This window comes from Solenopsis invicta, chromosome 1 (genome assembly GCF_016802725.1).
Source record: "Solenopsis invicta isolate M01_SB chromosome 1, UNIL_Sinv_3.0, whole genome shotgun sequence".
Taxonomy (NCBI): domain Eukaryota; kingdom Metazoa; phylum Arthropoda; class Insecta; order Hymenoptera; family Formicidae; genus Solenopsis; species Solenopsis invicta.
Window position 1 is genome coordinate 1941919 of NC_052664.1, and position 13533 is coordinate 1955451.

A 13533-nucleotide genomic window follows, 5' to 3' on the forward strand; every position below is an offset into this window, starting at 1 on the left:
AGTATAAGTTCTATGATAAAGCATTAAGTATTATACATACCCAACCCTGCCGGCAACGATCACCGCAGCATTCAGTCATAAATATAATGTTACGTCCTGCGGAGTAACGATTCTTTCCTTCGCAACCAGCGGATATTCTAATTAACGGGCGAGCGACGGTGATCTCACCCCGATCCTAAGAATTCGGTGACTCTCACGGCAATAACCGGATGTCGGAAATTAAGTAGTTATAAATTCATCAATTGAGGAGATCTGAGGTGACACCGTTGCTCGATACCGGAAACACTCAAGATAGTAAAATCAGGGATCTGGAAGACGCACGTGTGCATCCCTTTGAGTTCTGATGCCCGACACCCGCATAGCAACAAATCAAAGAATTTTTTGACATTTAATGCTTCTGAGAGTTCAATTGTCAAACCTGCCGCTTCCTCGGATAACAATTACCGAGGGATATTAAAAAGTCGTAAAAGTAAATATTGCACGTGGGTGTATTAATGAATAAAGTGGTGCACACGGCCCTCGATGAGACAAAGGGAATCATAGACGAAAATTTGTATAAATAGGCGCGTTTTCCAGCGGAGCGCGCAGTCTAGTCTTGATCATTCCGAATCGCAGTTCCGTGGCATCTTGTATGCTCGAGTTCTGCGACTCTCGGATCGCGGCCTTTAAACTCGTACGGAGTGCAAGTCTCGGTCGAAAGAAAAAAGTGCCATTCGAAACGTCCCTGCTTGGGATCTGCAGACCACTGTCCATCGCACGCGCAATCCCTCCGACCGGACCTGTCATCTCCCGCTGAGTGAGGCCCAGTTTGGAGGCCTGCGGCTCCGAGAGTATTCCATTCACTATCACCGACACTCACACATTCAGCAAGTAGTAAGTCCAGAATTAATCACCTAGTTTATTTCCGCTCTTGATTTTTTTTTTTTGAACACCTTTTCTCTCTTTGCGAAGGATTTTTGTAATAAATATAATATATTCATTAAACTTATTACTCTCCCCTCTCATACTCTCTCTCTCTCTCTCTCTCTCTCTTCTTTTCTCTTTGCAACATTTTCCTTCTTCTTGGGATTTACTCACAAGAGGAGATCCGGAAGAATCTTTTTATTACTAATTTTTCCTTCTTCTTGGGATTTACTCACAAGAGGAGATCCGGAAGAATCTTTTTTTACTAATTTTCCTTCTTCTTGGGATTTACTCACAAGAGGAGATCCGGAAGAATCTTTTTATTACTAACTTTTCCTTCCTCTTGGGATTTACTCACAAGAGGAGATCCGGAAGAATCTTTTTATTACTAACTTTTCCTTCCTCTTGGGATTTACTCACAAGAGGAGATCCGGAAGAATCTTTTTTTTACTAATTTTCCTTCTTCTTGGGATTTACTCACAAGAGGAGATCCGGAAGAATCTTTTTCACTAAATTTCCTTCTTCTTGGGATTTACTCACAAGAGGAGATCCGGAAGAATCTTTTTATTACTAATTTTTCCTTCTTCTTGGGATTTACTCACAAGAGGAGATCCGGAAGAATCTTTTTCACTAAATTTCCTTCTTCTTGGGATTTACTCACAAGAGGAGATCCGGAAGAATCTTTTTATTACTAATTTTTCCTTCTTCTTGGGATTTACTCACAAGAGGAGATCCGGAAGAATCTTTTTATTACTAATTTTTCCTTCTTCTTGGGATTTACTCACAAGAGGAGATCCGGAAGAATCCTTTTTTACTAATTTTCCTTCTTCTTGGGATTTACTCACAAGAGGAGATCCGGAAGAATCTTTTTATTACTAATTTTTCCTTCTTCTTGGGATTTACTCACAAGAGGAGATCCGGAAGAATCCTTTTTTACTAATTTTCCTTCTTCTTGGGATTTACTCACAAGAGGAGATCCGGAAGAATCTTTTTATTACTAACTTTTCCTTCCTCTTGGGATTTACTCACAAGAGGAGATCCGGAAGAATCTCTTTATTACTTCTGTTTCACTCGTAAGAATTTCTTTCTTCCTAGACTTACTCGAACCTTTTTAAACTTCAATCTCTTTCTCTAGTTTCACTCGAACGCTGTTCGAGTTAACCCGAAGGAGGGTTTAAAATCTAACCTTTCGATAAACACAGAGAGAAACGGAGTTTTGTTTTGTTTTTTTTGTAAATAATGATAATATTCCCCGAATCCACGAATATAAGTCCCGAGCAGCCGTGAAGCGGCACCGGAGTCGCCACAATCGCCGAATCCGCCGCCTCAAAGCCATAGAGGAACAAATAAATAACATCGCTGCCCAAGTTAACTTAAAAATTATAGAGCTTTTAGTTTAAACCGTTGTTTTTTTTTATGAATATAAATCATTTTTCAAAATAAACAAATTGTATTCTTATTTACTACTGATTAAAATAAACCAGGTACAATAATTAATTGGTGCTAATTTCATAACCACTACCACCATCCCTCGCTCTTACAAGATAAGCACTAGGTCCAATCCCGAGGTAAAGCAATTAAGTTTGTTGCCTCAAAATAGGACCAAGGGACGCGAAGCATCCCGGATATTTTGCCATTGGAGCCTCCCGCTGCGGGCCCTACTGACCTATATCCCGGGTTGTCGACGCGGTCTCCCGTGCCGCACGTGCACACTCTCGAATTGTTACGTCCCTCCCTTCTCCCTCTATATCTTGTCTACCCTTCTTTAACCCTGGACGTAACATATGAGAATTTTTGGGGGCTCGTCCGGGATGACAAGTGCAATCTTAAAAAGCAGGGATGAATACGAGGTCCGGATCGAATAAAGAAGAAGTTGAAAGTACTTACAAAGGTGCTATCGAGAATCAGGGTATTCCTGGACGTTCAAAGAACACGATAATACACACATCAACCCCTGTCCTACCCCCTCGAATCATTCCTAAATCAATTAATTTTACTTATTACGATTCAGAAGCTTCATTAAAAGATAACGACAAGACGCTTGTGCCCGGTTCCGGCGGTTCCGACGATTCTGGCGATTCCGACGGTTCTGGCGATTCCGCAGACAATACTGTGAAAGAGCGCGATACCGAACCTACCCTTAAGCGTAAATCAAAGCGTAGAAAAATGACGCATCCTTTAACTTTGAATACTTTAAAATACGCTATAGAAGCCGTCCCGTTCTTCGACGGGCAGAATATCCCGCTATCATATTTTATTGAAGGATGCGAAGAAGCAAAATCTATGTTACCCGGCGAGGCCGAATCTCAATTCGCGCGTATTATAAGAACGCGAATTGTAGGCGAAGCTCGTCGGACGATTCAAGACCAAAATTTTGATAGCATTGCTCAATTAACCGCGTTTTTGAAACAAGTTTACGGCCCATCTAAAACTTTATACCAGTTGCAAGGAGAATTAGGTTGCATATATCAAAAAAATGAAGAAGATGTAGTTACTTACGCGAATAGAGTGAAATTATTGGGCAAACAGATATTGGAAGCGTATAAGTCTTGGGGAAATGCTCCCCCCGATCAAAATATTAAAGCGTCATTAGAGAGGGATATGAGCAAATGCTTTATTAGAGGATTAAAACCCGAAATCGAACAAAGAATCGCGAGAAATTTAAGTGTTCAGGAGACAGTATCCGACGCGTTACGAATAGAAAGAGAATTACGTTCAATAACCGATTTACGACAGGGTAAAAACAACACCTCAGGGCAACTATCAGTTATCAATCAATCGCGCGAAACCTGTCAAATCTGCTACAAGGAGGGACACTCTGCCTCTAAGTGTAGGAAGTTGACTCAAACTGTTCAGAATCTCGATAAAATTAATCTAGGAACAGAAATTCTAGTCTGCCAAATTTGTAAAAAACGCGGACATTCTGCTGACAAATGTCGATTCCGCGATCCTCAGAATCGACAATCCATCAAATTAATACAACAAACTAATATTATTTGCCAGTTGTGTTCCAAACCCGGTCATAATGCCAAATCCTGTCGAACTAACAAAACTGGTAGTCAAAATAAGCCTTCGGTAATTTGTCAATGGTGCGATAGACTAGGGCATACGGCGGATAACTGCTGGAAAAAACAGAATGAACAGCGTAACACAGAAAATAAGCCCAGACCAACCTGTCAAAATTGCAATAATTTTGGGCATATCGCGAGAGATTGTCGATCTAACTCGAGGGCAAATGTGGCGCCTAAGGATACAGTAACGTGCCGTTATTGCAAAGAGCAGGGGCATCTCCTTGAGAATTGCGAACTGCGAATTGCAAGTAATAATCGAAAGAAAGCTAACGGTTCGGGAAATGCGAACGGGCCCTCGACGTCGGGTGTGCAGCAGGGGTCCGGAAGGATCTCACACCCGCCGGAAGCCCAAGAGACCAGGCGAGTAACCATGCATTGACCGCCCGTCAGGTAACCATAAATCTCGACAAGCATAGTCGTGTACCTACCATCCAGGTAAAACTTTGTGAGTCAATTCCGCAGACTACCTTTTTATTAGACACAGGCAGTGGACCCAATATAATTAAAGAACGCTTTGTACCCGAAAATAAAATTATCAATTATAACAATATTTTGAAATTAAGCGGAATAAATGAGTACCCTGTTTATACTATCGGAGAAATTATTCTGCCCCTTTTTGAGAAGGACATAACCTTCCACATTGTGTCAAGCAATTTTCCGATATCACAGTCCGGTATTTTAGGCAACGATTTCTTTAAACAAACCTTTTCGAAAATAGACTATGCTAAAGGCTATTTAAATGTATCAGGCACTAATGTTCCTTTCTTTTCTCCAGAAATTATTACCGCAGCTCCCCGGTCTGAGTCACTGTTTTATGTAAGAATAGGAAACCCTGAAGTAAAAATCGGGTATATCCCTAAACAAAAAATCGCTCACGGGATTTATTCAAGAGAGACCATAGCAGAAAATATCGACGGCAAAGCATACCTTAGCATTACAAGTACCTTGGACGAAGAGGTAGACGTTCAAGTACCTACATTGCATCTTAAACCCTTGAATGATATATTCGACGATTATAAGTTAGAAGATGAGAACAAACCAGAAAAAACTGTCGACTTAAAGGATGAAATTAATAAAGGAGAAGCAGAAGAGAAAACTAATGACGGAAGAAGAAATAATACGCATTACGGAGATATAAAATTGATTGATGATAAAAGTGAAATCTCAAAAATAAAAACGAGAGAGCATGGTGAAAATAAAAATAAAGAAATAAAAAATAGAGATAATCAATCTAAAAACGAGACAAAAACTAAAAGGAAAAACGAACATAAGATTCAAAGGGAGAACAAAACATTAAGTGAGAATTCTAATTCTCGAAATTATGGAGAGGGAAGTTTCCAAACCTCTTCCAAAATACCTTTCGATCCAAAAATTCATGAGGAGGGAAGTTACCAAACCTCCCTTGATTTGTCCAAGGATCTCAAATTTATTAGAGGGGAAAATTCCCAAACCCCTCCCCCAATGCTCCCCACTCCTGCCGATCGTGAAAAGGGAAGTTACCAAACCTCGAGCGATGCGGTTTCTATTCCAAGAGAGCCAGAAGAAAAGAGCTCTTTTACTCTCCCTGAAAAAATAAATGTTCCAAAAAGGGAAACACTTAAAAGAAGTGATGACCTCTCTCGTTCTATCATCAAGAAACCAGCAAAAGAATTAAATAGTTTATGCTGTTCTAAAGAAAGCGAATCATCCTCGGAAAATATGGCCTCATTTCAACAAATAATTGGAAAACCCGAGGATAAACAAACTCCGACAAGCACAGAGAAACAAAGAATGCAAAAAGAAATATCCCACGAATGCTTAAAAATCTCCGAAAAGATAGAGCAAACCAGACTCGCGGATATTATAGAATTATTGCGACTAGAGCATTTAGATACGCAGGAGAAAGATAGCGTAACGAATCTCATATCTTATAGTCAAGATAGATTCCATATTCCCGGAGAAAATTTAACGGCAACTCATGTGTTACAACATCAGATACCGACAACAGATGATCGACCCATTAATACTAGGCAGTATCGGTTCCCACAAATCCATAAGGAAGAAATAAATAGACAAGTCGAAGAATTATTAGAAGGAGGCATAGTAAAATTATCTCAGTCACCTTACAACACACCCATATGGATAGTACCTAAGAAAGAAGACTCGAAGGGAAATAAGCGTTGGAGAATGGTTCTAGATTTCCGAGCTTTGAACGAAAAAACTATTGGTGACGCTTATCCATTACCCAATATTGTTGATATCATTGATCAGTTAGGTGGAGCGCAATATTTTTCAGTGTGTGATTTAGCCTCAGGATTTCACCAGATTAAAATGGATCCTGTTGATAGCCACAAGACTGCATTCACGACACCCTTTGGCCACTACGAATTTGAACGAATGCCCTTCGGTTTAAAAAACGCTCCAGCCACCTTTCAACGCCTCATGGATTTAGTATTATCTGGATTACAAGGCAAAGAATTGTTTGTTTATATGGACGACATTGTTATTTACGCTACCTCATTAGAGGAACACGAAAGAAAATACAATCTGTTGATGGACCGACTCCGAAAGGCTAACTTAAAATTGCAACCCGATAAATGCGAATTTTTAAAAACACAGGTAACTTATCTAGGGCATATAATAAGCCGAGATGGCATTAGGCCCGATCCCAAGAAATTAGAAGCCGTCCGACGATTCCCCAGACCCAAAACACCGAAAAATATCAAACAATTTCTAGGATTGGCAGGGTATTATAGGCGATTCATACCAAATTTTTCAAAATTGGCCAAGCCTTTAACAAATCTCTTAAAGAACGATGTCCGCTTCGAATGGACATCGGATCAAGAAAACTCCTTCGAAACATTAAAAGAGAATTTATGCAAAGAACCGGTGCTTCAATATCCCGACTTCTCCAAACCATTTATTTTAACTACCGACGCATCCGGTATAGCAGTAGGAGGTATCTTATCACAAGGTGAAGTGAATAAAGACCGACCGATAGCATACGCGTCGAGAACCCTAACAGATAACGAAATTAAATATGACACTTACGAAAAGGAAGCTTTAGCTATTGTATATTGTGTAAAACATTTCCGACCTTATTTATACGGACGAAAATTTACATTAGTAACCGATCATAAACCTCTGCTTTGGTTTAAAAATGCTCAAGATGCAAATATGAGGATACTTCGCTGGAGATTAAAATTATCGGAATACGAATACGACGTTGTATATAAAGCAGGAAAAACCAATGTAAACGCGGATGCCTTGTTTCGAAACCCCGTAAATATGGAAGAAGTCGACTGCAATGTTATCACTCGGAGGAAAATTTTTAACCCCGATGATCCAAAAGATGCGAAAATCATTTCTAAAATATTAGAAGAGTACGAAGATGAAGAAGGAGAAGAAGATGACGATTTCAAACTTTACCTTTCGGACAATGAGGAAATTGAAGATCTAATACCCGACGAGAATTTACCTGAAGAAAACTCCGATCTGACACCTTCCATGTGCAAGGAAGAAAATGAATCGCAACAATTACAAACCACAGAGGAGGTATTAAATCATGAACCACCTCGCTCTACTGGAATGCAAACTCGAAGCCAGACCAAAAATAAAGATATCCAACAAAAAATATCACTTCAAGATTCACATGAACATATAGATGAAATAGAGCAAATAGAAGAAAGAAACGATCCGCCGGACAAAGGTAACAACGACAGGGATGACAAAGAGGAGAGCCAAGAAGAAGAAAGAGAAAAGGAAGTAAGGAGAAAGAAACATAAATCAAAACCCATTATTATTGAACATCGAATAATTAAGGCTAACACAATCGATTCTCGCGAATTATTATTTTTACGAAAAGATAATATTGCATATTTTGTCAACACTGATGGAAGTCCACTAGATACGGGCTCGCAAAAATTATTCGAGCGAAATGAAATACCAAATTTAGGAGCTCTAACCCTGGGTGAAGCTAAGGCAGTAAAATATAAGAAACATTATCATATAGCTTTGCCTATTAGCGAAAGACAGCGCGAAGGACCAACTATGACTTTAATTCAAATCACAACAGTCATCAGAGACCTACGCAATATTACTGAAAATTTAAAACTGGAAACAGTAAGCATCGCAAAATCAGACTTTGTGAACAACGTCCCATGGAGTAGCATTAAGCCTTTACTACAATCAATCTTTATAAACTCAACTTCAAAATTAATAATATGTAATGGATTAATTAAATACCCCCCCAAGGATCTTCGGCCAATTATAATCGGAGAGATACATTGCTCACCCACAGGCGGACACCGTGGAGTTACGAAAACGTATAGTAGAATAAAACACCATTATTATTGGGAAAATTTGAAGTCCGATATCCAACAATACATACAACAATGCTTACAATGTCAATTAAAAAAGTTGGTGCGAGTCAAAACTAAACAACCCATGATAATTACTGACACGCCTGGTTCCTCTTTCGATAAAGTAGCTATGGATATTGTAGGACCTTTGCCAAGAACTAAAAGAGGAAGTGAATATATTTTAACATTACAAGATCAATTAACCAAATTTTGCATGGGAATACCCCTTCCAGATCAAACATCTGAGACAATCGCAGAAGCCTTTGTTGATAGATTTATTTGTGTGTTGGGAGCGCCTAAGGCGATACTAACAGATCAAGGACGAAATTTTATTAGCGAACTAATGAAAAAGATCGCAAAGCTGTTCAGAATTCGTAAGTTTCGGACAACTGCCTTTCACCCGCAATCCAACGGATCTCTAGAAAGATCACATCACGCGTTAGGTGAATATTTGAAACAGTACGCAAATAATCAAAAAGAATGGGATCGATGGATCGGATTGGCAATGTTCAATTATAATACTGGTGTCCATGAAGCATACACCAAGCATACACCTTATGAGTTAGTTTTTGGTAAAATAACAAAAATTCCCTCAGGCGAATTATTCGGGCCTGAGGATAAACTAACAAGCTACGACGATTACTTAATAAACTTAGCCACTCAGCTCCATGCTATCCAAACTAATGCCCGAGAAAATGTAGTTGAGGCAAAAATTAAATCCAAAAAACATTATGATAAAAAAATCAATCCGCAAACATTTAGGCCTGGGGATCAAGTGTTCTTATTAAAAGGGCCTAAACCCGGTAAATTTGGGGATCATTACACTGGGCCACACGAAGTCTTAGAAATACTGAACAAAAATAATGTAAAAATCAAAATAAAGAAAAATAGCCGAATTGTGCATCCAAACCGATTGAGAATTTCCTATATAAAACCTGCCTCTAACAATTTAAATAAATAGTAACAACAATAATCCAAATTTCAGATGGATTCCCGGCTTATTGCTATAATGTTGATAATAGCATGGACGCGCAAAACGAATGGAATAATAGGCTACGATTGTGGATCACCAATGGCTAATATAACTACAATGTCTCTACTCAATACCGAAGAATGCGATATACCCCCTCAACGCGTGAACCAAACCAAAACCTACATACAACTCATACAGATTAATGAATTTAAAACCGTAAGAGTCAGGCAATGCAAGGTCGAGATCGATAGAATAGTGAAAACATGCGGAATGTTTTCCCACACCAGCGATGTACTTAATGGCAAATATTCGTACATAGAGGAAACATCTCGTGAATCCTGTATGCGAATGCAATGGATCGGAGTCTATCGACATGGAAACACTGTTATATCCGAATTAAAGGCTAATCAATCAATCTCCCGGCCGTTGATTTTAGCAGGACACATAGATGAAGGAGGGTGTCACGGAGGTAGTTATTCCGATACTTTCGGGAGTTGGCCTAACGTGATCGTGCTCGCCACTGTTAAAATCACACTTCAAGATTACGAAGCAACAGTCCAACTAAACTCTAATCGCTTAATGCTCCGCTCAGGAGTGACTTGCGATTTCAAGGCTACTCATTGTATAGATTTAGAAGGAGGAAACACATTCTGGGACCCGCTTCCTGCGGATCAATGTGCACTCTCCAATTACGCATCCCTCTATGACGGATTCGCAGACGTGTTAATAGATGATACCGGGAAGGAATCCCAGATAGTCTACACTGTAAAATCTCACGAAACAATTTTCGCATTAACAATGAGGGGAAAGTATACACATTGTGGGTATACACTCATAAGAACCGAACATCCGAAACTATTGATTTACGAAACAACCTTCGGAAATTCGATATTTGGTAAACAATACCGCCCACAAAACCTCGATATTTTTACCTATATAAACTCTAAATTTTTGTACGTAGAAAAACATGTGCGCACCCAAGTAAACCAGTTATATCGAGATGTTCTCCAGCAACAATGTATTCTCGAACAGAAAGTATTAAAAAATGCATTGGCTCTCGCCACTCACGCCCCAGACGCTTTCGCTTATCACATAATGCAAGGGCCAGGATATATGGCCCTGCTAGCTGGAGAAGTGATACACATAGTGAAATGCGTACCCGTTGAAGTAAAGATCGCTCGTACTGAGAAATGTTACGATCAACTGCCGGTATTACGAAATAATGAAAGTCTGTTTTTAACTCCGCAAACTCACATTTTGTTACGCCAAGGAACAGAAGTTACGTGCAACTCACTTGCACCTGCCATGTACCTTCTCGAAGATTCATGGTATAAGTTTACACCTAGACCAGTCGAATCACTTCCTCCAATAATTATGAAACCCATGACCAAATCGACATGGAAGTATATTAGTCCCGGCTCACTCGCCACGAGCGGAATATATACAGATAATGACCTCGAAACACTTCGAGATCACATAATGTTTCCTGCTGAACGACCCGCGTTACTCAATACGGTGGCTCGAGGAATGATGGGCCAATCAAGCTCTATAAATGGGGGATCTATTTCTAACCTCTTGGACGAAGCCTCCATACAAAAAATAGCCGCGACAGCATGGGAAAATTTTTGGAATCGATTCTTAATTTTTGGAAATGTCAGCGCCGGCATAATTGGAATCTATATGTCGGCAAGAGTCGTTAAACTAATAATAGATACCTTTGTACACGGGTACGCCTTACATACCGTGTACGGATGGTCAGTATATTTAGTGGGAGCAATATGGGATTCTATCACCCAACTCCTGCTACATTTAGGAAAGGAAAAATACAAATTAAAAAAATCATCACCCTCAGCTCCTGCTGAGTCCGAACTGCAAGAAGTAAGACTTTCTGAACTACAAGACGATCCTACGCAAGAAAGACATACCTATCCCTTGCTTCCCCCGCGGGAAGCCACTACCTACACCCTTGAATTAAAAAACTAAACCAATCCTTTACTTCCCAGTTCCCATTCTATTGTTATAGATGACTATGAATATTGGCCACACGAACATAAGACTTCTGACAAGGAGCCCATTGAGAGTGAAAATAATAAAAGCAGACGCGCCCACTCTAATCTGGGTACATCTGCAAAACTCTGCTGACGACTTCGAAGAGCTACTAGAGGAACTCCAACGCAGACTGGCACGGCGAAGTCGATTTTTGCACTACCCACCCGAAGACATTAAACCAGACGAAATTGTTGCTGTCCACGATAGGCACAGATGGCAGCGCGGAATTATTCTTGACACCCACGAAGATGGGACAGCCACTATTCTTCTCAGGGATTGGGCTCGCGTCGTCGAACGGCTCTTCTGCGACATTTACCAGCTTGAGGACAGATTTCGCGACTTTGAATGGCGGGCAATTCCTTGCGCAATAGCTCACGTAGGGCCCTGTCCAATAAAAAAGGATATGGCTCCGACGAGCCAGAGAGCTCTTAAAGTTCCTAGTTGAACAAAGAGAAGGTTGGATCAGCATCATGGGCGATGTGGAAGAAGAAGCAGCGCTTGTAAAACTAGAAACAAGAAACGACTGCGGGAGCGAAATGCTCGACGTCAAAGACATTCTTTTGAAATTAGGGCATGCTCGGGACACCGAGAATATTTTGGAAAAAGTATACCCCTCGATCTAAAGCATAGATGTAGTAATAATAAAGTTGGTTAGGTAGAAAACCAATAATCTAATAATAATCAAGTAACTATCTTATAAAATACTCACCAATATTTACTCACATAATAAAAATATATACACGTATATACATATCTTGCAATTAATATGTGCATTTTTAAGGCTAAAAGGTCTGCTACCATTCTCTTATAGATATGCAAATCGAACGCACTAACCCAAGACTGCTGACTGAGAACCCACAAGCGGTCGAAGTGGTAAAGGTAGACTCACCCACTCGATTCTGGATACATCTGAAGGACATGCGGAAGGATTTTAAAAAAATGCAAAGAGACTTAAATAAAAAGACGAGCCGAAAGGCACAGTTGTTACAACCTATAATTGATTACGCAATAAGCGGAGAACCAGTAATTACACGAGAAGGACAAAAATGGAAAAGAGGAATCATTACAGATGGAATCGAAGAAAATGGTAAAGTAACTGTAGCCCTGTTAGATTGGGGACGCATCGTCCGAAGACGACCCACAGAAATCTACACGCTAGAAAATAGATTCAAAACACTACCATGGCAAGGAGTACCTTGCGGACTGGCTTACTTAAAATCAACCTCTGGAGGACCATGGTCACCAAGAGCAAAAAAGGCAATCAAAGCAATAATCGAAAAGCAAGAAGGATGGATCAACATATTGGGAACTCTAAGGGATGAAGTAGCCCTTGTTGAACTACGATTAAGGGGTGAAAACAAAGGTGAAATCAAAATAAAGGAAATAATGATATTGCTAGGACATGGTGAACATTGCGACGATATTCGATCCGTCCCAGCGGTCGAAGTACCAATGAGTCGCGAAGATCCATGGATCACCACGTGGAGCCACACCGTAAGCCACAATTCACGAAATAATCAATACCTGAGAGAGGAACTTCGATGCATCACCCTGTTAGAAGGACGACCAATCTATATGAGCCTCGACAACTTACAACTGTTCTGCAGCGACTGTTACCAGAAAATGGCGGCTGATCAAAAATCAAAATATACACCGCTGTTCCCGCACAACTTGGTCCATAGGAGATCAGTAGAGCAGAGAGACAAATGCACAATTTGCAAAGGAAGGATGATAAACATCAGACCGTCAAGCAGCTGTAAAGGATGCACTACGGGATATCAACGTGCCTTCAAAAAACGCTTAGACCAAGGATGGGGAATAGCCATCGCAATCACACCTGAGGACTACAACAATCATCGAGAGAACTCCAGCAACCATCGAGAGGGCGAGACATCTACAAATTTTTAATACCGCGTTAACATTATAAGCAACTACATATTTCTTTATACCATCAGGAACAGTAGCAAAAAATTAATGTCCATCAACTATGTCAAAGATAGTACAACAGAACTAACTACTCAGGGAGGGGGAAGAACCTCCTAATTAAGGAAATTCATCGAATACCTTATCCCCGAATAATAATAATAATAAAACAAAAAAAAATATATATATGTATATATATATGTAGTAGTAGTTAAATATATAACTCAATCGATGAATTTTCAATTACAGCATGTAACATGCGGGAGTCCTTCAG